Source organism: Castor canadensis, chromosome X (assembly GCF_047511655.1).
Source record: "Castor canadensis chromosome X, mCasCan1.hap1v2, whole genome shotgun sequence".
NCBI lineage: Eukaryota > Metazoa > Chordata > Mammalia > Rodentia > Castoridae > Castor > Castor canadensis.
This window is the reverse complement of record NC_133405.1, coordinates 107,984,763-107,997,913: the sequence shown is the minus strand read 5'-3', so window position 1 is coordinate 107,997,913 and position 13,151 is coordinate 107,984,763. Positions and strand designations below refer to the sequence as shown.

Genomic DNA, 13,151 nt, shown 5'->3' with positions numbered 1-13,151 from the left:
AATTAATGTGATGTTCTAAGGGTTGTTTCTGAGATGGGGGTTGTAGGAACATGGGTGGGAGCATTGAATGGGTAGTCAGTCCTTGGTTTCCCTGACAGATGATGGGGGTGGGTATCCTGGTTAGATTGGTATGTTGACCAGAGTGTAGTTTGGCTCAGACATGTGTCTTCTGAATACTGTGGTTTCTTAGAATAGAACAGAAAAGTTACTAGCTGGGTCTGGTCTGAAAAAGATAAGCAAGGTTAGGCAGGAGCCTACACAAAATGAAGTTTAGCTACAAAGTGGAGTTAGTTAGGCACATTTGTTAACTTTACACTTCCCCCCTCAGACAGTAGGGATGGTTGTTTTGGAAGACTGAGTGGGGCAAACCACACTCTAGCATTGTTGATTAGGGATGGTTTATGTTTTATATCTGTTTTGAGCTAAGAAGGATTATAGAGCTGTCCTTGAAGAGTTAGGGATCACTCTGGGGTAGGAACTGAAGTCAAATAGCCTGGTAGGGCATTTGGGCCTTGGGGTTGTGTAAGTTTTTAATTAATGAGGTTATCTAGTCTTAAAGAAAGAATATTAGAAAGTGGAGAAGGCATGGACTCAAAATAAGCAAACAAAGGATAGCTGCCAAAGGGCAGAGAAAAGGAGTCATCACGAAAACCAATCTGTGCCCCAATTGTTATATATTTTTTGGTTACCATGAATTGTTTTAATTACTTGGTTAACACTGTTAAGGACCATACCTGATTTATTTGTGTAGAAACAGCACTTTTCCCCAGCATTGTACAGGTCCTTGCCTGGCTGACAGTCAACAAGTCTAAGGCCCTATGATTTTGTAGGAACACCCTACCAAGGAATCCAATTGATGTTCTACAATCTCTATTGAATAGGCTAACTTAAGGACCTGTTGGCTTATGGATAGGGATAATTTACTGGTCTGTAGGGACTGGGTTAGTCCACCTGTTCCCATGGCTATCCCTGAGAAGATACCTAGAATTAGGAGCATTGAGATAGGTTCTGCTCTGTGATGTCCGGAGGGAGTATGGACTTGTTGTCCAATGGATTGGGTCATTGAAATGGAAAAAAGATCATTTGGGATGTATAAGTCAGAACCAAATAGACCAGAGTACATAGGCCTTTCCAGGTAGGGGGCAAACACAGGTAGGTGCTGGTACCACTCAGGAGATATACTCAAGTGTTAGGCTCCAGGCATGGTGAGATATAAAGGTGACCTACTTCCCTGTGAGTTGAGTCAGTTAGGGAATATTCTACCCCAAGGCAATGGCAGCTGAGGGGTTGACACATGTGGGGATAGGAGAACTAGCCTGGTGAGGAGCTTTCATGTTAGAGATACCAAGTGGATTCCCACCCTCATTCTGATTGTTTTTGGTCCCTGTAAGACTTATAGTATTGTTTATCTGCCTTTAGGGGCTGGCAGAAGAAATTGTAATTTTCACAGGAGCAGTCAAATGGGGAGGGGGTTGGATATAGGCTCTCAGGTACAGGTGACAGTTGAGTTCAATTATATTTTTGGTCGGGGTCTGTAAGATTACCCAGTTTGTAGATAGAGAAGGAGGTTCCCACAGAGTTTGGGGGAAGAGAAAGTGTCTTGTGGTTGCTGGAGATCAAGACAGGGAGAGAGAGAGAGAGAGAGAGAGAGAGAGAGAGAAACATTTGAAAGTCTTTTAAAAAGTGGTAAGGGGCTTGATGTAGGAAGCCTTCATACAGATAGGAGTCAACTGATTGAGGTGTAGCCCAGAGAGAATGGGTCAGGTGATGAGGAGGGATTTGTCAAAGAAATTATCTGAGCTTTTATGTCACATTTAATAGTAGGGTTTGCTGCGGTATGTTGAAGATGGAAGGTGACATTGACATGGACCAGTCTGATAAATTAACTGTAAAGAGGATGAGTCCTGAGTCTGGAACAGCCATGGCACAAACCTACCAGTCCTTATATGTTAATTGTTGTGAGTTGAGGGCCCAAATAGCAGCTTGGGTGGTAAGGATGTGTTAGAAGACCCATGGAGACAGTGATCAGGAAGAAGGAGGTGATGATATACAAAGGAAGCATACTAGGGTTGGGTTTGGTTTAGGGTAACACAAGGAGGGTCTGATTATAGCAAGTCTTTTCCCATCGTGGGTAGCAAACCCAAGGGACTGAGGAGAAGATACAGTATATGAATCCCAGTGGTATAATAAAATAATAACGCCCAGATGATAAAGCAGAGGGCTGGCAGATAGACAGGAAGGTCTTTGCGGTGGGACATGAAGGACTACAAAAAAGGGGGAAGAATTTCTGGGTGTAGGAGGAGAATCTTGTCTCCCAGAAAGTCAGAGAAGTCTCCCTGGAAGAAAAGATATGATATCAAATCTCAGCCTTGAGACTCTGAGAGTATTTGAGTAGGACAGTTAGTGAGTTCCTACAGAATAATAGAATATACCAGATGATAGAGAATGACCAGGCCCAGAAAATAATGGACTGGCGTGGGTTTCAACTGGATGGTGTTTGAGGATCAGGCTCACGGAGGTATCAGACAGATTTTTTGAGGCAGAAGAGGAGTCTGGGCTATTGGGTTGGTGTCGGGTCAGTGGAGGGGCAGAAATCTTAAGCTTTGACAAATGAATCCAAGAAGGCAGGCCCAAGAGTTTTGCAGCTGTGAGTAGTTAATATGACTTGAAAAGGACCCTTCCAAGGAGCCTGAAAAGATTTTGTTTGTCCTGGGAGGTCCTTTAGGAAGATCCAGTCTCTGGGTTGTGAAGAGAATGTTTTAGAAGCAGAGTTTACAGGTTGGGGGAGAGCTTGGTCTGCATATTTCCTGGGGAGTCAGCAGGTTAGTTTAATAGCAGGCGGGTATGAGCCCGAGGAAGGAGGGACCTGGGCTATTTGTGAGCAAGGAGCAAAGGGCATCTGTACATAAGCTCAAAGAGACCAAGGAAAAGAGGGCTTTGGGGGTGATGTGGAGTCAGAGGAGAGCAAAAAGAAGTTCCATATAGATTTGATGGAGTTCCAGAGAGAATTTAGTGAATTGTCTCTTGAAAGTGGGCCTTTTATATTTTTCCAGGACTGAGGGTATCAGGCAGAGTGAAGCTTATAGATGATTCCTAAGGTCTGTGCCATTTGTTGGTTAAATTGAGAAATGAAGGCTGATCTATTGTTACTCTATAGGGAAGTGGTGAGCCCAAGCAGGGAATAATTGACTGTAGTGTGACCTTGTTGAGTTCAGATGCCCTTTTAGAGGTAGTAGGGAAGGCTTCTATCCAGCTAGTGAAGGTCTTAATCATGGTTGGAGGATATTTGTAACACTTACATAGAGGCATATGTGTAAAATCTAGTTGCTAGTCTTGGCATGGCAGATGGCCTCTCAGCTGGTGAGTGGATAAAGAAAGAGGGAGTCTCAAGTGACCCTGTGGATTAGTTAAGTTGCAAATAGAGCATTGTTGGGTGAGAGATCAAATGAGAGTGCTCAAGGATGGAATGTGGAAGATAGGAGACAGAAGAAGCTTTAGAGGTATTGCTCTTATATGTAGGGAACTATGAATATTTTTAAGGATATCTAACTTTTGTTTGTTGGACAATATATATTTTTCTTGGATGAGCAGCCAGGGTCCCTCCCAAGTAGCCTCCTGGGATAGGAGGGCTTGAATTTCCTGGGCATTATAAACAGGGTTTTGGGTACTGAGATATGGTATGGCTGTTGCCTGGGAGTGGGGGTATGGAAGGTTAGCAGCCTGTTGGGCTTCCTGGTCTGCATCATTTCCTATGGCCTCCAGGAATTGGGTCCTCTGGTGACCCCTACAGTGAATGACTGCTACTTGGGCTGGTAATTGATCAGCCTCAATAAGATATAGTATGAAAGAGGAATGTTTGGTAGGAGATCCCTGAGAAGTGAAGAGGCCTACTTCTTTCCAAATGGAAGCATGGGAGTATAGGGCATGATAGGCATACTTTGAATAAGTATAAATGTTTAGTTTCTTTGATTGTCCTAAGTGCATAGCTCAGGTAAGGGCAATTAGTTCCATCTTTTGGACAGAAATATTGAATGGTAGAGGGGAACTTTCTGTGACTTTTGTGGTAGATACTGCAATATAACTTGCAATTATTTGTCCATTAAGCATAAAGCTATTGCCATCTACAAAGTAAGTGTAGTCAGGGATAGGGAGGAGACTGTCTAGTAGTCAGGTTCACAGCAGTGAAGAATTTGAAGGCCTCTGTGCATGAGTGTTCAAGAGGCAGAAGATGATGGAGATCCAGAAGTAGGGTGGCATGGTCAAGAACTGAGTAGGTAAAGAGAGAGAAGAAGGGGTTATCCAGAGAAAAGTTTGATTGTGCATGATGTGATTGTTGGAAACAAAATGGTGGGTCTTATTATTTAGGATGTCCAGGACCTGATGAGAGGTTAGTTCACGGATAGATTGAGAGTTAGGATCAGTCCTGTAAAGACAAAAAGGTTTTGAGAGTCCTTAGATAATGGAATAGTAAAGAAGGCATCTTTAAGATCCAAGACAATGAGGATCTCTGAGTCAGAAGGAATAGTACTAAGAAGGGTGCAGGGGTTTGGCACCACTGAGTGGAAGGAAATTGCAGCCTTATTAATGGGTCTGAGGTCTCAAACCAGTCTATAGGATCCATCCAGTTTTTGGACAGGTACAATCAGGGAGAGTTAGCAGGGATTAATAGGCCTACTTTAAGGAACTTGTGTATAAGAAGTTTGAGTCCCTTGAGAACTTCTAGTTTGATATGTGGTTCTATGAGTGAAGTGAAAGGGTTAATAAGATATAGGTGCCTGGGGATTCTGTGTCCCATACCTTAGGAGGGACTTGCTGAACGACAGTAGGTGGCAGAGAAGAGGAAGTGTCTGGTATGAAGGAGGCCAAGAGGGAGAGTAGGTTGGGAGATTTAGAGGTCAGGCGTACATGGGTACCTAGTTTAGTCATACTGTCCCTACCCAAGGGAGGGGTTGGGCAATTGGGGATAATCAGGAATGAGTGGGTAAAGACTTGATTTCCTAGGGCACAAGTTAATGAGGGGATTCAGAGGGCCTTAAGAAACTGTCATTCTATTCTACTTATGATGGTAAATGATGGGGAGAGGGTGTGCAAATTCAGAGAGAGCAGAGTAAGAGACTCCAGTACTGATAAGATTAATTGACTGACTTGTCATAGAGTTACTCAAGGGTCAGACATGTTGATGGTGAAGTCTGGTCCATTGTTGGGGCTCCCCAGTCCTTCATGTCCAGAAGTCCCAAGAGCAAAAAGCCAACTGGAGTTGCTTCCCTCAAGGAACCACTTGACCCCTGGGGAGGTTTGTTCCCTCTTTTAAGGATGGGACAATCCCTCTTGTTTGCACTGGGGTCAAAGTCCTGGAGGCATTTGCTTTTGGAAGTATTCCTTGCTCCAGTGGACAGTTTGCTTACAAACTGTCAAGAAGGAAGTCCCATCTTGAGGCCTTTGCCAGAGGCATTGGGTTGCCCTGCCACCCTTGGGCAAGACTCCTCTAATGGCATTGTCAATAGTGGCTGACTGCCATCAAATGGATAGGCTTCTTTTTAAGTTTATTTCTCTTAATTTCTGCCTTCCTTTGTTCCTCACCCGCATTAAACACGTCTACCAATCCTGAAATGAGAGCACTGGGTCCTTTATCAACTTTAGGAGTTTGCACCAAATGTCAGGAGCTGTCTGGGATTGAAGTGCATGGTTAGAATAAATTCACCTTCCACCTAATCAAGTTCACCATTAGTAAAGTGGTGGAGGCTATCAAATAGTTGGAAAAGGATCAGGGTAGGGTTTCCATTGGGCCCTGGGCAATTTCCTTGACTTCATTGAATTTGGCAGTCTTAGCCAGGCACCAGTGGCTTATGTCTATAATCCTAGCCACTTGGGAGGCTAAGATTGGGAGGACTGAAGTTTGAGGCCAGCCTGGAAAACATGAGACCCTATTTTCAAAATAACCACAGCAAAAATGGACTGGAGGTGTGGCTCAGGAGGTAGAGTGTCTGCTTTGCAAGTGTGAAGACCTGAATTCAAACCCCAGTCCCATCAAAAAGAAAAAAGCAATCCACAGACTTAGTGGCTGCTAGCTTTATACCTTCTATAAGGCATGTAAGCATGTGGTCTTTAAGTTCTTTGACCATCAGAATTTGGCACCATTAGGGATCAATTGATAATCCCAGTTGGGGGTCTTTTATCAGGTTCTGCATCTCCTCCTGGGGGTTACTCATTAGATTGGCAGCTATTTAGGTCATCTGCATATTCCCTTGCTTTTGTTTGAATACCCCACTCCTTTCTCCTCCATTTAGACAGGTTGTAAAAAGGACATGAATATCCTGCCAGGTTAAATCCTAGGTGAGAGTGAGATATTCAAATTCCTTAGCAAAGTAAGAAGGATCTTGAGAAAAATTATCTAGTTGAGCTTCAGTTTGGGAAGGGTCTGACATAGGGAAGGGAAAATGAACTCTAATGAACCCCTCTACACTTGCCACCTCTGTAAGAGGGTGGAGGGTGGAGAGGTATTTGGGAGAGCAAAGTCTGACAGGGTATCCTGACCTGGTGGAGCCAGAGAAAACAGATGGAGAAGAGGGTTTGGGGAGGAGGGAGCAGAGGGTGGAAAACGGCCAACAGTAACAGATGATGTGGGATCAGGTGGGGGAGGGCCCTTAGAGTCAAGGTTCTTAGATGAGGAATACAGTTTTAAAGGGGGTCCATCTTCCTGAAAAGATTGAAGGGAAGGATAAAAAGGAGAGGAAGAAGAAGAAGCCTGGAAGACTTGGGGGAAAGAAAAATCAATTCAAGGGCTCAGAATTGGAGGAGAGAGAGGAAGGAGTGAAGAGTCTGAGACTAGGGAAAGAGAGAGAAAGGCCTGGGCATATGAGTCCTCTGACCACTTTTTAAGATGGCGACAGTACAGATCTAGTTGAAGGATAGTATTAAAATTGAGAGAACCATTTTCAGGCCAAACCACTTCAGGTAATTCATACTGTGGCCAGCTAACATTACAATGGAAGATCAGCGTCTTCCATGTTAGGTTGATCAAGCCCACCTTCTTCCAGTTTTTGAGGAGATATCTCATGGGGGAGTCTCTTGGTGGGGGGGGCTAATTGTTTATTGCCCATAGTGACAACTAGAACAAAGAAGAAGAGACCAAATTTGGGAGGGATGGATGCTTTCAGCCCAGAGTTCAGAGGGAGTGTCCTCTCAGTATAATTTAGAGGAATTTCCCGGGTTTCTGAATCCTGGAAGCCATTGGGTAAGTCCTGACCCAAAGAAAAAGAGGTCTGGCAAGGGAGTGTCCCTGCCTTGACAGATCTCACCTAGAGAATGGTGACAGACCTGACTGTTGGGGTTTTAAATTCCAAGAAAACTGTCACCATGTACTGAGAAATGTGACCCCTCAAGTAGCCCAAGATCAGAATGATTGAACTTACACAATCAATGAGAGGTTGGTCCTGGAGAAAGGGATAAGTAGAAGCACCTTATTGGAGGGAGATTTCCACGAGGAAATCTTAGTGGAGGGAGGTCCCAGTCCTGTGGCCAGTGAGTGGGCTGTGAAAGAGTTCGCAAAGGTCATAGTTAAAACAGAAACAAAGTTCATTTACTTCCCAAAGGAGGAAAGGGCCAGATGGCATCACTCTGTAGGATAATAAATGTGAAGCTTTAAGGGATTTTTTTGAAGCAGGGGTTGTAGAATCATGGGTGGGAGCATTGAATGGGCAGTCTTAGGTTTATTTGACAGATGGGTACATCTCATTAGATTGGCACATTGCCCAAGGTGTAGATAGCCTGGACACGTGTCTTCTGAGTACTGTGGTTTCTCAAAACAGAGCAGAGAAATTACTAGCTTGGTCTGGTCTGAAAAATTTAAGCAAAATTAGGTGGAAGCCTACACAAGATGAAGTTTAGCTACAAAATGGAGTTTCACAGGCCCATTTGTTAGCTTTATAGTTTCCATCCTTCTAAGAGTTTAATACTTATATAAGCACTTATTCATCTCTGAACAAATTTGACTAGAATTCCTTTAAGGGATTTTATATATTAATTTGGTAATACAGTCTGGAAGTAGGGAAATCTCTTGTGTATAGTATGTATACACACATAAACATACAGACAAAAGCAAACAGAGGACTTACAGCTTTCATTCCAAAATCTTAGGCATGAATCAGGGAACACAGTAAGTTAAAACTCACTGATTTATGTCCACTTTAAATTTTTATCTAACTTGTGTTTTTGAGGGATGGAATAAGTTAAGGTTACCTGCCTAATATGAGGACCAATGCTTTTTACTCATATTTGTGGGGAAGACTTTAAGACTTTCTTTTGCCCTGAGATATAATCTTATGGAGGCCATGGAGTAAATTTTAAGTGAGTGACTGGGGCAACATCTAGCAGCTGTCTGGATGGACAAAATATGCTGTCTGTCACCAGTGGTGGGCAAGTATCTTGAAGAATTTCAGAGACAAAGGCAATGGAAAAAAACCCCACAGATTATTCAGCAAATAAAGCAAAAGGACAGATGTGCCTCAAAGACAAGGTCTGGGCAAATAGGAAAGGGTAGACATGGATGGGGCACATGAAAGAGGTGGTTCTAACATTAGGGGCACTTACACACCAGGTAAAACAGGGCAGGGGTGGGAACTATGCATAATTAAGCAGTCCCAGGCAAAGGGTGGCCTGGTTGATCATTATCAGTTCTGGTTCTGTGAGGGGTTCTAGAAAAGATGTTCTCACTGTTCTTACTTGAGGGGAGCATTTTATTTCCTATGAGATGATTAGTCCTGCTCCAGGATATAGCTTCATCATTATAGGTAATTGTCTTCACTTGGGGGTGATCTGTACTGTGAGGCTGTGCTATTCTTTGGGGGGTGGCGTCCATCCCTTGTTGCAAAGATGTTATCGGTAAGTTCTGTCCTTCCCAGTATCCAGGGTGATTGCAGGAGAGAGACTCAGAGCAAGGAGACAAAAGGGAAGCAAGAATGTCAGGTTTCATTTTCTTGGTGCTACTGGGTTTTGAACTCAGGGCCTTGTGCTTGCTAGGCAAGGGCTATACCGCATTAGCCATACCCACCACTCTTTTTGCTTTAGTTTACTTTTCAGGTAGGTTCTCATGCATTTACCCAGGCCATTCTTGCTCCATCTCCTGAGTGCACCACCATGCCTGTTTATTTTTTGAGATAGGGTCTTTTGCCCAGACTGGCCCTGGAACCATGCTCCTCCTATCTCTACCTCCCAAGTAGTTGGAATTACAGGCATGTGCCACTGTGTCCTGCCTAGGATGTCAGGTTTTTATCCTGCTTTTGGTTAACTTGTGGGCCCAAATAAGGAGTCAGTACCTTTTAGCAAAAGCAGTTCTAAGTACCTGTTACAGATTTATTTCTAAATGGCCATTTTTTCTCTTTTCAGACTCAGGTGGCTCCTTCTAGGGTTTTCTGAGTCCCTTGAGAGCCTCCAATATAGGACAAGAGTCCTAAAGTTCAAGTAACTGAGGGACTGGAATGGGAAGGGGAAAAGTATGAAAGAGGTAAACAGAGGACAAAGGGGGGAATATCAAAGAACTCAAGGTAACCCAGACAAGATTTTAAATGGGAAGAGGAGAATGGAAAAATAGAGGTGATGAGAAGGGAAAAATCTTAGAAGAGGCCATTGAAGTTGTAACTTAGTAGAATCATGCAAAGAAGAAAAGAAGACAGAGGGTAGAGCATATAGTTAGGAAAGGTTCTATATGGGGGGTGGGGTATTCAGTTGACTAAGAATTTCCATGTTCTTAATCAAAATGATGCCTTTAAAGTTAGAAACAAAGAAATTTTAGATTCTAACCCAACCTTTGTTTCTTAACAGAGATTAGCCTCTTTAAAGCCTAGGCCTGTAACCCAGCCTTTCTGTGGGACTCTAACTTAGCTCTAGGGTATTCTCAGAATTTTAAGAGTCAGTGTCTTTACTTGCTTCCACAGGTGTTTGTTCAGACCAGTGGTTCAGGAGTCAATCTCATAATGGATCCCTGATCAGACACCCAAGAGTGAAGACAAAGACTTCAAAGGTATGCACTTGAGGTTCTGAGTGTGAGTTCTGGGGGGTCAACTGATGAATATGATCCCATTGGAGTCACAGTACCATAAATGTCAAAGAAAAAGAAAAATATGTTCAATGACACTTGTTAAAGATGGCAACTTCAGTGGGCTATTGTAGTGGTAGAGAAAGATTGGGCTTTACTCGTACTCCAACAAGGTGGGATTTACAGCCAAGGAGCAGGGTAGTTAAGGGTCATAGATGGAAAATTACTAAGAGGCAACATCAGAGAAAGGGCGTTTCTTGCAAGACCAACTCCACAGAATTCTTGCTGACAGCAGGCCAGGTGATCATATATTGAGGGGGGTGATCAGATGCCAAGAGTGTGGGGATTTGGTAAAATCATCTTAGTAGTAGTCTTGCTTAAAGCCCAAAGTCAGGCCTAGTTGAGCAGACTGCTCAGAGGAGCCTGCTTCAAGTTAGGTCAAGGAGAGAGTCTTTGTTAGTTACAAGTCATATTCCTGATCCTATTTCTGCTTTTATCTGGCAGTGTGATCTATAACAAGCCATTCCACAGCCCCCAGCCTTGTTTCTTTAGCCTTGTTTCTTTATTATTAATAAACTGAAGTAGTTGAGCTTGTGTTCTTCAAGCTTAAGTAGAAGCCTAAAAAAAAAAAAAAACAAAAAAATTTTAGCAATAGCTCCTGTTAAAGCAGGGGAGGGGTGCAGACCCTTCCCTTTATTACTTCCTCCCCCATGGCTCCTGGGACACTGTTCTGAAAACACTAATCTTCATCTTTCAGCCACAGTGGCTCCCTGCTCTTTTCAAGCTTCTTAGAATTCTCAGTTTACTATTAATGCTCCTTATTAATTCAGTAGAATTCTGAGAGAGAAACACCTCCTGTGGCTTGGCATAGCTGAGGAATTTTGGAGTGTTGTTTGATGTTGAGTTGTTTGTGACCCTGGGTTAAGTTATAGCCAAATCTTCTCTCTCCCTATCCTATGTATTCCATTATTTAAAAGTCGGTCACAGGTCTGGCCTATTTTAGAGGAGATATCTTTGTTGAGGAAGATTTTTCTAGAAAAAAGAGACTTGGGGTCATTTTGATTAAAATTTGGCCTTTAGTAATTTTTATTTTTTGTTGAGACTGGGGTTTGAACTTAGGGCTTCACACTTGTAAAGCAGGTGCTCTAACACTTGAGCCACACCTCCAGTCTATTTTACTGTGGTTATTTTGAAGATGAGGTCTCAAGAAGTGTTTGTTGAGGCTGGCCTCAAACCAAGATCCTCCCAATCTCAGCCTTCTAAGTAGCTAGGATTACAGGCATAAGCCACAGGCACCCAGCACCTTTAGTATTTGACAACAATTGATGAAATTTTTTGTCTTAAGATGACTATGCAATTAATAATACAGTTAAAGAAGTTTATTATATTAGCAGGTGAGTCCATGAAGAAAGCAGAAATGACATAAACCTCTGTGTCAGAGATTGTGACATACAACAGAACTGCCCCCAACACCTCAGATACTTGGTTTCCATTCATTTGTGGAGGTGAACCCCTTGCAGTTACCAGAGACCCATGTCAAGTGGGCAGTGGGGCAAAGAATGGAGGATCATGTGTGAATGCAGGCACAATGAAAGTGAGTCAACAAATTCAGGGACAACCCTCAACCAGTATTACATATTGGTAGGTAGATTAATGTCCCAGCTACCCCAGCCTTTGGTGGTATAATTTTGAAGTGCCTTCCTTGCAGTTCCTCATAATAACCCCAAAGGGACTGAGTCCCATTTGCCCACCTCAGTAACATAATCTGATTTTCTTTCCTTCTCTGTCTGCCTCATTTTCTTTGTCCCTTACTTTTGTATTTATCTGGGCTTCACACTTGCTAGGCAGATACTCTGCCACTTGAGCTGTGCCCCCAACCCTTTTTTGCTTTAGTTATTTTTCAAAGAGTATCTTGGCATTTTTGCCTGGGATTAGTCTTAGACCACAATCCTCTTTCCTATGCCTCCTGCATAACTGGGATGACAGGCATGCACTATCATGCCTGGCTTATTTGTTGAGACAGGGGTTTTGATAACTTTTTGCTCTGGCTGACTTCCAACTACAATCCTTCTGATCTCTGCCTCCAGAGTAGCTGGGATTGCATATAAGGTGCCTGTCTCAGGCCTAGAGTTTTTTGGTGTGATATCCTTAGGAGTTGACTGAAAATATGTGGAATTACAAAAAAAGAAGACTATGGGGGTATTATTATTATATTATTTGACTTCCCTTTTGATTTTTTTTCTTCGATCAATTGGTTGTTCAAAATTGTGTCTTTTAATTTCCTTCTATTTCCAGCTCCATTCCACTGTTGTCAGAAAAGATATTTGGTATGAGTTCTTTCTTCTTAAGGTTTTTAAGGCTTGTTTTGTGGCCTAACATATGATCTGTCCTGGAAAATTTTTTGTGTGTGCTTATAAAGAATGTATATTCTGTTACTTACTGTTGGGTGGAATATTCTGTATATATCTGATGGGTCCATTTGTTGTATAGTATTCAAGTTTATTGTTTCCTTATTGATTTTCTGTGTGGACTTTCTATCCTTTATGATAAGTTGGTATTAAAGTTTCCTATTGTTATTGTATTTCTGTCTGTTTGTCCCTTGATTTATCTCAATGCTTGCCTTTAATATTTATTATTACTGTTATTAATTTTACTTCTTTGCATGTAGGCTGCTTTTCTAATCCTTCACTTCCAGCCTATGTGTGTATGTAAATATAAAGTGAGTCTCTTGTACATAGCATATACTTGATCTTAGTTTTTAATCCATTCATCCTGTTGTGCCTTTTTATTGGGGAGTTTAATGCATTTATATTTAAAGTGATTATTTTTAAGGAAGGACTTTTTATTGTTATTTTGTTCATGTTTTATGTCTATCTTACAGTTTTCTCTTCCTTTCTTACGGTATTTCTTTGTATTTCATTGATTTTGATGTGATTTAATTCTTCTCTCTCCCTCTGTAAGTCCCTTCCTCTTTCCTTCCCCCTCCCTCCCTGCCATAGGTATTTTCTTGTGGTTACAATGAGGCTTGGATTTTTAAAACATCATATAATAGTCCAATTTAAGCTGATAACAATATTTCAATGGCCTATAACAAGTCTATATTTTTACTTTTCCCCTA

The 13,151-nt window shown here is 42.2% G+C and overlaps 1 protein-coding gene across 6 annotated transcripts in view; it reads left to right on the top strand.

Annotated features, from left to right (window-relative positions):
* Window positions 1–13,151, top strand: part of Sytl5 (synaptotagmin like 5) — a 232,405-nt gene that overhangs the window by 48,582 nt on the left and 170,672 nt on the right. For all 6 annotated transcript variants that reach the window (XM_074062217.1, XM_074062220.1, XM_074062222.1 and 3 more), the window contains exon 2: window positions 9,933–10,018. The gene's annotated coding sequence lies outside the window, so the exon portion shown is untranslated. The remainder of the gene's footprint in view (window positions 1–9,932; window positions 10,019–13,151) is intronic.